The sequence below is a fragment of the Eurosta solidaginis genome, chromosome 2, assembly GCF_040869045.1.
Source record: "Eurosta solidaginis isolate ZX-2024a chromosome 2, ASM4086904v1, whole genome shotgun sequence".
NCBI classification, from domain to species: Eukaryota; Metazoa; Arthropoda; class Insecta; order Diptera; family Tephritidae; genus Eurosta; species Eurosta solidaginis.
Window position 1 is genome coordinate 163,818,095 of NC_090320.1, and position 13,078 is coordinate 163,831,172.

A 13,078-nucleotide genomic window follows, 5' to 3' on the forward strand; every position below is an offset into this window, starting at 1 on the left:
GTTTATAGACGAGTTTTTCACCATATTCCTCAATGAAATTTTACCATCTTTTTAGTTTCGTGTTGGGTTTTTTTTCTGATATGGAGAAGATTAAAGACCGGTGGTCAGTGTAGATTGCTAAATCAGCTATACCATACAAGTAATTACGTAATTTTTGTAGCGACCACACAATCGCGAGTAACTCTTCTCATTCGTGGAGTAATTCTGCTCTGTTTCGCTGAGCGTTCGTGAAATAAATGATATGGGTTTTTGGTTTTGAGATAGTACTGCTCCTATAGCGTAATTGCTAGCATCTGTGGTCAATTCAAAAGGTTTGTTAAAATTTTGTTGGAAAAGTTCAATTTGCGCTTGTAGTTCTTCTTTTATTTTTCTCAGTGCTTCTAGTGCAGCTTTGTCTAAGGTAATTTTTATTTTTGCGCTTTGATTCTTTGATATACCACCATTCTCTCCTCTGAGGAATGTAGTGAGTGGTTTGACGATAGCTGCCCAGTTCTGTATAAATTTTCTATAATAACTTGCAAGACCTAAGAAGGACCTGAGTTCCTTCAGTGTTGTAGGAATAGGAAAGTTTTTAATAGTCTGTACTTTTGCAGGGTCAACTGTGATCCTGTTGTATTTAATTATATGCCCTACTTACTCCACAGAGTCCTGGAAAAAGTGAGATTTCTCATTGGAGATTTTCATGTTGGCCTGGTGAAGGGCGTTTATAATTATGCGGATGTGCTCGATATGTTCTTCAAGTGAGGAAGAGTAAATTAGAACATCGTCTACATAAACGTATGCGAACTTGCCGATATATGGTCTAAGGATGTCATCTACACATCTTTGAAAAATGGATGGAGCATTTTTCAGATCGAAAGGCATTCGAAGAAACTCGTATTTAGCTCCATTTACACTAAAGGCTATTTTTTCCCTATCATATTTTTTAATGAGGATCTGATGGAAGCCAGATTCTAAGTCTAGAGTTGTAAATACTTTCGTATTGCCTAAATTCTGTATAGTCATAGAAACGTCGGGAATAGGGTATCTATCTGTGATAGTTTGGGCGTTCAGCTTCTGAAAGTCTACAACCATTCTGCGCTTAGGTTTTCCTTGTTCATCGGTACCTTTTTTAGCGACTGTTCAAATGGGTGAATTGTATGGACTTTTGCTGGGTTGGATTATTCCATTATCTAGAAGTTTACTAATTTCTATATTAATGAATTCATTATCTGAAATGGGGTAGGGATATTGTTTGGTCCAAATAGGATCTTCAGATTTTGTCCTAATGGTAGCTTCTACTGTGGTTGTATAGCGTTAGTGTTTTCATTTTTTTGCATAATTTTGCCAATTTCTGCCCTGTATTTTTCATTGCTAAGCGTATAATTAATTTTTTGTTCTACTTTTGACGCCTTCTTTTTTGATATTTTAGACTATAATCAAATAAACTAATTTCTGCCTTTATTTGGCGTAATCCCTGCTCTCCGAGTATCATGTCAAAGTCTTTTAATTCTTTAATTTCAAAGAAGGTTAAATGATGCCCGTACATCGTTATTATTTTTTTTAGAGTTTTTAATTGAACAACCATGTAATGTTTTGGTTTTACATGGTTTTATTTTAATTGATTTCCCTATGTTACAATTTATATTTATATAATTATTAGTGGAACCAGTGTCGACTAATAAGGTAACGGGAGTGCCGGTTAGGCCGCATTTTGTTTGTAAGCAAGGCAGCCCGTTTACTCGCCTAAAAAAGTACTACCTGTTTCATATTGTTCTTCATAATTTGATATTTCTACTGACTCTAGATCTTCTTTATTTAATTGGTTTAGTCTCTGAAATTTCCTATCTTGCTGATTATTCGCATTATTGTAGTTAGAAGACCTATCTCTCTTATATATATTGTTTGGTATATTATTATTTCGACTTACGACATTATGTTTTGTTGTTTGGATATATTGTCTCGAATTGTCCACGTCCATTGGGATAGGTGCGGGGTGTTGTTGTTGTTGTGGAGCCAAACGGTTCCTATTATAGTTTGTGGATCGCATGTATTTTTGTGACGGATCTACTTCCATTGGTTGGTGCTGTTGCGAGGGTGCAGTTTTGTGGTATTGCACCTGTACGTTGGGTCTGTACCTTCGAGATTCCTCGTTGTATCTTCTGTTTGGTAGATGTTGATGCTGCGGCGCATTGTATTGTCTTTGGTGGTATTGCGGAACGTCGAACTGTGAGTTTGCGTTGTCGTGATATATTGTGCTCGCGATAGCGTAAGCGGTCTCTAAATCTTTTGGGTTGTAGCTATAGAGGGTGCCGCTTATATATTTGCTATTGAGGCCGGGGATAAATGTCCTGACTGCCTCTTGATTTGCAAACTGTTGCATAGCTGTGGGGGTTTCTGCATTTTCCGTCTCCACTTTCGTCAGTGCAAGATTCGGAATGGAATTCTGCTAGTGTCCTTTTACCCTGTGTTATTTTTCTCATTTCCTCCAAAAGTACATATAAAGGTCTCTGATCCGCATAGGTGTAGTCGAGACGGTTTACCATTGAATAGAAATTAAATTTCGTATTATGGTTAATTAAGATGTCGGCCGCCTCTCCTTGGATTTTAGCATGTACTATCGAGAGTGCCGTGTAGTATGTGGGTGTTGCAGCATAGTTTTTTATATTCTCCATATGTGTCCAAGCACGTTTTCTCCATGATCTGTACTGGTTTTTGTCGCCTGTGAAAATTGGTAACGCCTTGAAAACCTCCAAGTTTATTTGTGACGCATCGGTGATATTTGGCGTGCAGTCTGGTGTTGCTCTGTGACTGTGACGTTAGGTTTTCTGCTGATTTCGAGAGATTTAATCCTCGCTTGGTTTTCAGTTTGGGTTGTTGTTAAGGCAGCTACTAGTGCCCTCAGGTTTGCTATCTCCTGTGCACTCATTTCTGCGTCTGATAACCGTGTTGAATCAAAAATGTGTTGTCGCTTTTTTCGCGATGCCAGTTTTTTGTTGTTTCAACTTAATTTTTTCACTTTGTTTGAGTTTTAGTTAATTATTTATGCACTTTTTTCAAACGTTAGTGCTGGAAATCTTATTTCCCGTGGAATTAGTTTTCTTTTATAATTTTCACATATGATTATAAAAGTGGCTTAAAAACGGTTGAGCCCCCAGTTATGAGTCCGGGTACGAAATGAAATAAAATATATATTTACGAGCAAGAGCTCTTTTCAATTTCGTTTATTTTCTTCTTTACATTACAAATCTTACATCTATTTATACTATTTCTAAGTGCTATTTGTATTGTGATAAAGTTGTCCTTTATTTGTTACTCTAAACTGTTAACATGTTTCTGTATAATATTTTAATGTTTTATTTTATGCGAAGAACAAAGAATATGCTTGTTTAGGTTATTACCATGCTATCGAGCAAGGTCAAGGGTTTTTGTGTGTGAACAATAATAAGGACATATCTAGGCATGTGTGTACAAAGTACAAAGATTTGTTTTAATTGTTGTTTACCTTAAAATACATTTTACTTGTGTAGCCGCTCTATTTAGGTTTATCTGCATCGTTGCAGTTACATATATATATATATATATATATATATACATATATACATATATCTATTAGTATGTGTTTTATGTGTGTTTTTATATATTTATATACTAAAAAGATAGCAAGTGAGACTATAGCTATCATCCGGTGGCAAAATCCTGAGCCAGATAAATAATTTTGCATGTAAATACAACAACAACGATTTGAGCCAGCTAAATCCAGATAGAAGTCTCTGGTTCAATTTGTGAGCCAGATAATTTGTTAATTACTTCCTTTTAGGTTGGCAACGCGGCCTTTAATATACCTACTTTTTCAAAAATAAATGTCGCTGCTTAGCCTTTCGCCGTATGAGTTAAATCAAAAGCAGCCGCGACATCTGCCTATCACATTTCACGTGTGCGAAAATTTCACGACATCTGCTTCTCAAGTCTCTCAATGATCCAGAGCATTCCCGTGAGAATTGAGCGTGAGCCGGAGCTGTAAATCTCACTGAAAGACGGCATATGTCGCTAACTCGCGATAGTGCATCAGCGCCAAAGTTCGACTTACCTTTAATATATACAATAGTGAAATTATATTCAGCTAGTTCTAGCCTTATTCTCGAAAGTTTTGAAGATGGGTCTTTCATAATGATAAGGTATACTAGAGGTCTATGATCTGACTTTACAATAAAATGTGTGCCATGAACGTATGGTCGAAATTGCTTTATTGCGAAATAGATAGCTAAAAGTTCCAATTCTATAATAGGTTTTTTCTGCTCTGCATTAATAAATGCTTTAGAAGCGAAACAAATTGGTAGATCATTGCCTTGGTATTCTTGACGTAAAATATGCCATATGTGGAAGCATCGACCGTAATAATGAATTTTTCAGTAAAATCTTGGTATTGTAGTAATTTTGGTGAAAGGAACGCTGCTTTCAGCGACGGAAATGATTCTTCGCACTCTCTACTCCAAACAAATTCAGCTCTTTTCTACTCAAACTATTTAAAGGCGCTGCCAGATTCGCAAAATTTGGTATAAACCTTCTGTTTAGGCCACCAGCCTAAATATTCACGACCACCCTAACGCAGGTTTTTAATAATGTCATTATGTACCGAAAACGGCCCACCCCTGCCGAGCGCTAACTTCAAAGGGGAAAAATTCGACGAAAGTTAGCTATCGGCAGGTGATGTGGACTTTCTTTGTCCTACGCTCTTTAACTCCTTTTACGAACGTTGAAGAGCCCGCAACTATCCCACAGGTGAGTAAGCTAAAACCAACACTTTTTTTCTAATTAATGTTATAAATTTTGATACGTGTAAACAATAATTTTGCATTGTATTTAAAGGTGAATTCGCGATTTGGTAATTGAAATAATTTATCCCCTTTTAATATACACAACAATTATTCCTGCTGCATTTATACAGTGAATAAATATTGTTACCTACTAGTTACTAATTCTCTTTATTTTTATACTCAGTTGAGCAGAACTCACAAAGTATATTAAGTTTGATTGGATAACGGTTGGTTGTACACATATAAAGGAATCGAGATAAATAAAGATTTCCATATATCAAAATAATCAGGATCGAAAAAAAATTTGATTGAGCCATGTCCGTCCGTCCGTCCGTCCGTTAACACGATAACTTGAGTAAATTTTGAGGTATCTTGATGAAATTTGGTATGTAGGTTCCTGAGCGCTTATCTCAGATCGCTATTTAAAATGAACGATATCGGACTAAACCACGCCCACTTTTTCGATATCGAAAATTTCGAAAAACCGAAAAAGTACGATAATTCATTACAAAAGACAGATAAAGCGACGAAACTTGGTAGGTGAGTTGATCTTATGACGCAGAATAGAAAATTAGTAAAATTTTGGACAACGGGCGTGGCACCGCCCACTTTTAAAAGAAGGTAACTTAAAAGTTTTGCAAGCTGTAATTTGGCAGTCGTTGAAGATATCATGATGAAATTTGGCAGGAATGCTATTACTGTATGTATGCTTAATAAAAATTAGCAAAATCGGAGAAGGACCACGCCCACTTTTAAAAAAAAATTTTTTTTAAAGTAAAATTTTCACAAAAAATTTAATATCTTTACAGTATATAAGTAAATTATGTCAACATTCAACGCCAGTAATGATATGGTGCAACAAAATACAAAAATAAAAGAGAATTTCAAAATGGGCGTGGCTCCGCCCTTTTTCATTTAATTTCTCTAGGATACTTTTAACGCCATAAGTCGAACAAAAATTAACCAATCCTTTTGAAATTTGGTAGGGGCATAGATTTTATGACGTTAACTGTTTTCTGTGAAAATGGGCGAAATCGGTTGATGCCACGCCCAGTTTTTATACACAGTCGTCCGTCTATCCTTCCGCTCGGTCGTTAACACGATAACTTGAGCAAAAATCGATATATCTTTACTAAACTCAGTTGACGTACTTATCGGGACTCACTTTGTATTGGTGTAAAAAGTCGCCGAAATCCGACTATGACCACGCCCACTTTTTCGATATCGAAAATTACGAAAAATGAAAAAAATGCAATAATTATATACCAAATACGAAAAAAGGGATGAAACATGGTAAGGTAATTGGATTGTTTTATTGACGCGAAATATAACTTTAGAAAAAACTTTATAAAATGGTTGTGACACCTACCATATTAAGTAGAAGAAAATGAAAAAGTTCTGCAGGGCGAAATAAAAAAACCCTTAAAATCTTGGCAGGTACTACATATATAAATAAATTAGCGGTATCCAACAGATGATGTTCTGGGTCACCCTGGTCCACATTTTGGTCGATATCTGGAAAACTCCTTCACATATACAAATACCACCACTCCCTTTTAAAACTCTCATTAATACCTTTAATTTGATACCCATATCGTACAAACTCATTCTGGAGTCACCCCTGGTCCACCTTTGTGGCGATATCTCGAAAAGGCGTCCACCTATAGAACTAAGCCCCACGCCCTTTTAAAATACTCATTAGCACCTTTCATTTGATACCCATATCGTACAAACATATTCTAAAGTCACCCCTGGTCCACCTTTATGGCGATATCTCGAAAAGGCGAACACCTATAGAACGAAGGCCCACTGCCTTTTAAAAATACTCATTAACACCTTTCATTTGATACCCATATTGCACAAAAGCATTCTAGGGTCACCCCAGCTCCACCGTTATGGCGATATCTCGAAACGGCGTCCACCTATGGAACTAAGGATTACTCCCTTTTAAAATACTCATTAGCACCATTCGTTTGATGCCCATATTGTACAAACAAATTCTAGGGTCACCCCTGGTCCACCTTTGTGGCAATATCTCGAAACGGCGTCCACCTATGGAACTAAGGATTACTCCCTTTTAAAATACTCACTAACACCTTTCATTTGATACCCATATCGTACAAACGCATTCTAGAGTCAACCCTGATCCACCTTTATGGCTATATCCCTAAATGGCGTCCACCTATAAAACTATGGCCCACTCCCTCATAAAATACTCTTTAATGCCTTTCATTTGATACACATGTCATACGAACACATTCCAGGGTTTCCCTCGGTTCATTTTCCTACATGGTTATTTTCCCTTATGTTGTCACCATAGCTCTCAACTGAGTATGTAATGTTCGGTTACACCCGAACTTAACCTTCCTTACTTGTTTCTTTTATTTGCGTGCGATCGCGCCCCACGAAGACAACACATTTAAAAACAAAAAAACACCAGGAAATTTGGAGATCGGAGAAATAATTTAAAATAGTTATTATTTAATCATCAAATTCAACCATTGGAAAAAGTTAAACCACCAAACGAACGAGCACCGTATACCAACTCGTTAACTCACACATACATTAAATTCAGCCCATTATCGAAATCATCACATCGCTCTTACAGTCCATTCAGCAACATACAATCCGTTAATACACTATCACATCATCACAACATCAAACAGTCCACTCATCAACATTACATACAGTCCATTAATATCGATGATGTGATATCAAACAGTCTTCTCCTCAACATCACATACAGTACATTAATCATCACATCAGCACAGAACATCACATACAATGCGTCAATAGCATCTTCACATTCATAATCACATACAGTCCATCACATCAACACAGCGCAGCCCAACGATCAACTTTAAAAACACAAGGTACGTGGTTGCTTGGTTACACAAATTGTCTTTTATTTTTTTACGTACGGAAGGTGCATTCCGTGATAGTTATAAAAAAGGCAAAGCAAGTGAAATTGTGAGATTTCATGTTTAATAAACACACAACGCCTTTTGACTATCGGGTAATTCCCCACACCAGTGGTAAGGGTTACCCGACACAGCTCAAGGCAAGACAGTCAGTGAATTTTTTGTTTTTTTTTTTTTCATCACACTCATCACTGCACTGTGGATACCCCTCGTCGTCACATACGCTGACAAAACTATCATCAGATTTCGTGTTACAGGAACCATATTTCACTTGGTTGATAGCTTTAGCGTATCTATCAGGAATTCACTTCACTCATCAGTTTTTCTAACTCAGGCAAAAAGCCAGAGAATTCACTACGTTGGGTGGCAAGTGGCCTAATCATATTGGTTGTAAGCCAAAATTAATCACAAAACACAATTTATACGGATCGCTTATTTTTATTATATAGCTTGTATTTTTTCACATTTTCTTTCAGAATAAATATTTTAAACTGTAAGTTTTCCACGTTAAGAGGGATACACCAAATTGATTTCTTTTTGTTGGGAAAATACCCCTGGTTGGCTACTCGGGAATACTCAGCGCTCACTTTCACTTTTTATACACAATAAATCCACATAAGGATTGCTATTTGTGCTCCAAATCTCGAAGTTGACACATTATATCCACATCGGGATTACTATCTGCCTTTTTAAAACTTGTTTTAGATACGCTAATTTTTTTTGGAAAATAGCTCTATCTCTGTCTAACACACCTCTTAGTCACAGTAAATATTTGCAGACGATTTCTCGTCTTGGCGTTTCACATCACATTAAATCCTCGTCAGGATTTCTATCTGTGTTTAACATCACTTTATCTACATTAAATCCTCGTGAGGATTTCTATCAGTGTTTCATATCACTTTTTTACACATTACATTCACCTCAGACCATCTGTATCAAATTTTCTGCTCTTAGCACATTAAATTCGCACAAGGATTTCTATCTGTGTTAACACATCTATCACAGCAGGATTGATTGCTGTACGCTTAATTTTTTCTGCGGTTACACACACTCCAACGCCACTAAGTCGTTTACCTCCAATCTCGACACCTTCAAATAAACAAAATATTCAAATTAATAAAAGCAACGGAGACGTATATTAGATTGGCGGATTCCATAGTCGAGTTTGAACAAGACTTCAACTCCACCTCGGCCGAATCCCGGAACAAGCACACCCTTGCACTACTGCAAGAGGATCTAAGGGCACTATGGAAGAAAACCAAGGCTACATACGAAAGTCTTCTCTGTAATAGTGATCTGTCCAAAGAGGACCTAAGTGCGCTTAGGAAGAAGAATAAAAGTTGCTTCGCTTGCTACCTGCAATGCATGTCTGCTGCGGCGGCTGAAGTCGAAGCTATCACCCCACAGCCGGCAAAAGATGAAGCAAAGGATGAAGACTCTTCGCGCCGTGCGCATAAAATGCGGCTGCCGCCTTGCGATACCGATGTATTTAAAGGCGACTACCTTTCCTGGCCAGCCTTTAGATATATGTTCACGGCCATTTACATCCACCATACCGATCTGAAAGATGTTGAAAAATTATACTATTTAAAACAAAAACCGCAAGGGGAGGCAACATAAATAGTGGGCAGGTGCTCGTTAACAAACGAGGGTTTTGCAACCGCCTGGAAAAATCTAAGCGACAGGTACGAAAATAAACGTATCCTCATCAACACACAACTAAAACGGCAGTCGAGCAGGAGTGTGGAACATCAATTAAAAAATTGCAACGTGAAATCAACAACTGCATTTCTGCGCTGCAATGTCATAAGATTGACATCACAAATTGGGATGCAATAATAACCTACTTATGTTCAACAAAACTCCCTGAATCTACCTTGGCTCTTTGGGAACAGACCGTGGAAAGAAAAACTGACATACCGAAGTGGGAAGATATGGACAAATTCCTGTCCAATCGTTTCCAAACATTAGAAACGGTTTCCGACCTAAGGGGTAACAAAACCACAAAAGCGCCCAGAAATCAAAATTCAAATTCAAGGGAAAGTTCGACAAAACTAGGGGTTTACCAAGCCAGCGTACCAAAACTGGCATGTAAGATGTGCAACAGTACGGAGCACAAATTACCAAATTGCCAAAAATTCCGTAGATTGAAAATTAGTTTGTGAAAAGCAATAGTTATTGTCTTAATTGTTGGTCGGGCAGACAGACAGTGACACGCTGCACTAGCCCATTCAATTGCAGCACGTGCCACGCAAGGCACAACACCTTGCTCCATCTTCCACAGCACAACCAAAGACTGATAGACTCTGGGTCCGAGTGCTCCTTCATAACAGAGAGATTCAAGAAGAGAATAAACCTGCCATCCAAACGTTTGCATGTGCAAGTGTCGGGAATAAATAATACGCTGTCCGCGCAGGTAAAGGAATCGTGTTCGATTAACTTAGGTTCGCTTATAGACCCCTTAGTGAGCATTGAAACGGTGGTTCTAGTCCTACCTCAATTAACAGGGGACCTTCCGACCTGCCAAGTTAGCGCAACCACTCGGCAGGCCTTCCCTGATATGATCCTGGCGGATAAGAGGTTCTTCATTAATGAACCAGTCGACCTCATACCTGGAGGCGACATCTATCCCCAGATAATACTAAACGGTATCCGGAAGAACCTTTTAAATACGCTTCTCGCCCAAGAAGCCGTCTTCGGTTGGATTTTAACGGGTCGTGCAGAAGCACCTCGCCCAACTAATACACGGGTATCCTTTTTTAATGAAATTAGCCTAGACAAGCAAATAACCGCTTTCTGGGATCTTGAAAACTTGCCCAAGAAAAAGGCCCTGACTGAAGATAGTGCCTATTGCGAGGCACTTTATAAAACCACAACGGAAAGGAAGTCTGACGGGAGGTATACCGTCGCCCTTCCCTTTAAACAGGAATTTCCGAAACCCCTATGTTCGGGCCCATCTCCTAAGAACGTCTGCTCTCAGTTCTATCGCAATGAGACGCGCCTAGCCAAGACACCGGCCCTACAGACGGAATACAACAGGGTACTGACAGAATACGTACCCCCACAATCAACCGATTGCTATTTCTTACCGCATCATGCGGTGATCAAAGAAGAAAGCACAACGACTAAAGCAAGGGTCGTATTCAACGCGTCGTGCTCGACTTTCAACGGCACGAGCCTGAACGATGTCCTACACACATGCCCAGTACTTCAAGGTGACTTAACCATACTACTCCTCCGATAGAGATTTTTCAAGTACGTTTTTAACAGAGACATTGAGAAGATGTACAGGCAAATCTGGATCAAAGAAAACCAAACCCAGTAGCAATGGATAGTTTTTCGTCTCCATGCAGATTACCCTGTCAGCGTATATGAGCTCAATACGGTAACCCTAGCGATCAGAACCCTACATCAACTTGCAGATGACGTCGAACCGTCGCTGCCGATCGCATTGCATTAAATTCAGCAGGATTCCCCCTACGAAAATGGACTTCAAATTGCAGCAGGATACTCCAGGGAATACCCAAGCCTCACCGGCTTACGGAAGACTTTCTGGAGTGTGAGGACTCAAGCATGGTGAAAACCCTAGGCATCCGTTGGAACGCGCACTCCGACTACTTCTACTTTACCGGGAAATCGATCGAAGATCAGAATATATTAACAAAGAGGGCGATACTATCTGCCATCGCCAAACTTTCCGACCTTTTAGGCTAGCTCGCCCTAGTTATCATCGTAGCCAAAATCATCATGCAGAATATTTGGCTGGAGGGGACGGATTGGGATGAAAAGGTATCCACAATCACTCTAGATCGGTGGCAAACCTTTATGCAGGGGTACCCCGCCATTAACCGGATTCGTGTACCTCGGTGGGTGCACCCCAACCAACGATATAGAAATTCACGGCTTCTGTGACGCGTCCGAAAAAGCCTACACGGCTACGGTTAACGTGTGAGCTAAGATCAACGATAGAATATACGTTAGTCTACTCATGGCAAAAACGAGTGTAGCGCCAGTAAAGACAATTTCACTACCAAGATTAGAGTTATGCGGTGCCGTCTTACTGGCCGAAACCTTGGAAACAGTGATGGCGAACCTGAACTTAGGCACAGTCAACATTCACCTGTGGATAGATTCGACCATCGTCTTAGCATGGATTCGAAAACCCCCTTGTTCCTGGTCAACATTTGTAGCTCACAAGGTAACAAAAATCGTGGAAAAAGTTGGAACGAAAACTTGGCGTCATGTCGAGTCCGCATCAAATCCAGCGGACTTAGCAATCATAGGACTTCCAGCCACCGACCTAGTCGAAAACTCTTTGTGGTGGCAGGAACCTTCTTGGCTGCAAGAAGGCAAAGCGGAAGTGCCATCTCAAGACGAACAGGAGTACCACACAAACATCGAAGAAAAACGATTACAAATGCATGCAGCTATAAACAGCAACAATAGCGAGGATATTCTTGATCGGTTTTCCGATCTATCAAGGGGTAATCTCCTACATTATAAGATTCTCGAATAGAACTCATCCAAAAACTAAAGGATCCTTTAAAGCAGAGTTTCACCAAATCTCGCCCGACGAAATCAAAACTACGACAAGCCGTCTCATAAGGATATCCCAAACAAACCACTATGCCGAGGAAATGAACGTTCTGATAACTAGGAAACCCATCGCGGCCAAAAGCGAGATCCTCTCTCTAGATCCCTTTATCGACGAATATAACATCTTTCGGGTTCGTTTCAACGGTCGTCTCAACGAATCCAGTGACGTTCCCGTCGACGAGCGTCACCCGCCTGCCGACTCACCCGTATCCTCTGCCAGTTTGTCCACACCATTTCCATACATGGCGGAAACCAACTAATGCTGCGGCTCCTATGTACGCAGTATTGAATACCTCAGGTCAAAAACATGATCCGATCCATCATTCACAACTGCAAGGCCTGTACGCTATTCCGCAAACGTTCCCCTACGCAAATCATGGGAATTTTCCCTGCGGAACGCACTACCTTTTCTCGGTTGTTTACCAATACCGTGGTGGATTTTGCCGGACCGTTTGACATCAAGTCCTACAGCGGACGAGGATGCCGCATGTCCAAAGGGTACGTCTGCCTATTCGTCTACTTTGCGTCTAAAGCGCTCCACTTAGAGGCGACTAGCGACCTCAGTACCGCCGCGTTTCTAGCAGCGTTTAGTCGGTTCGTCCCCAGACGAGGATGCCCGAAAAACCCGCTCAGAGTTCAAGGCATTCCTCGTTGATGCGCGCGACAAAACCCTCTCTAAATATTGCCACCAAACCCTCACATGGCATTTCATACCAAAAGCTGCCCCTCATATGGGCGGGCTTTGGGAAGCGGGAGTCAAGAGTT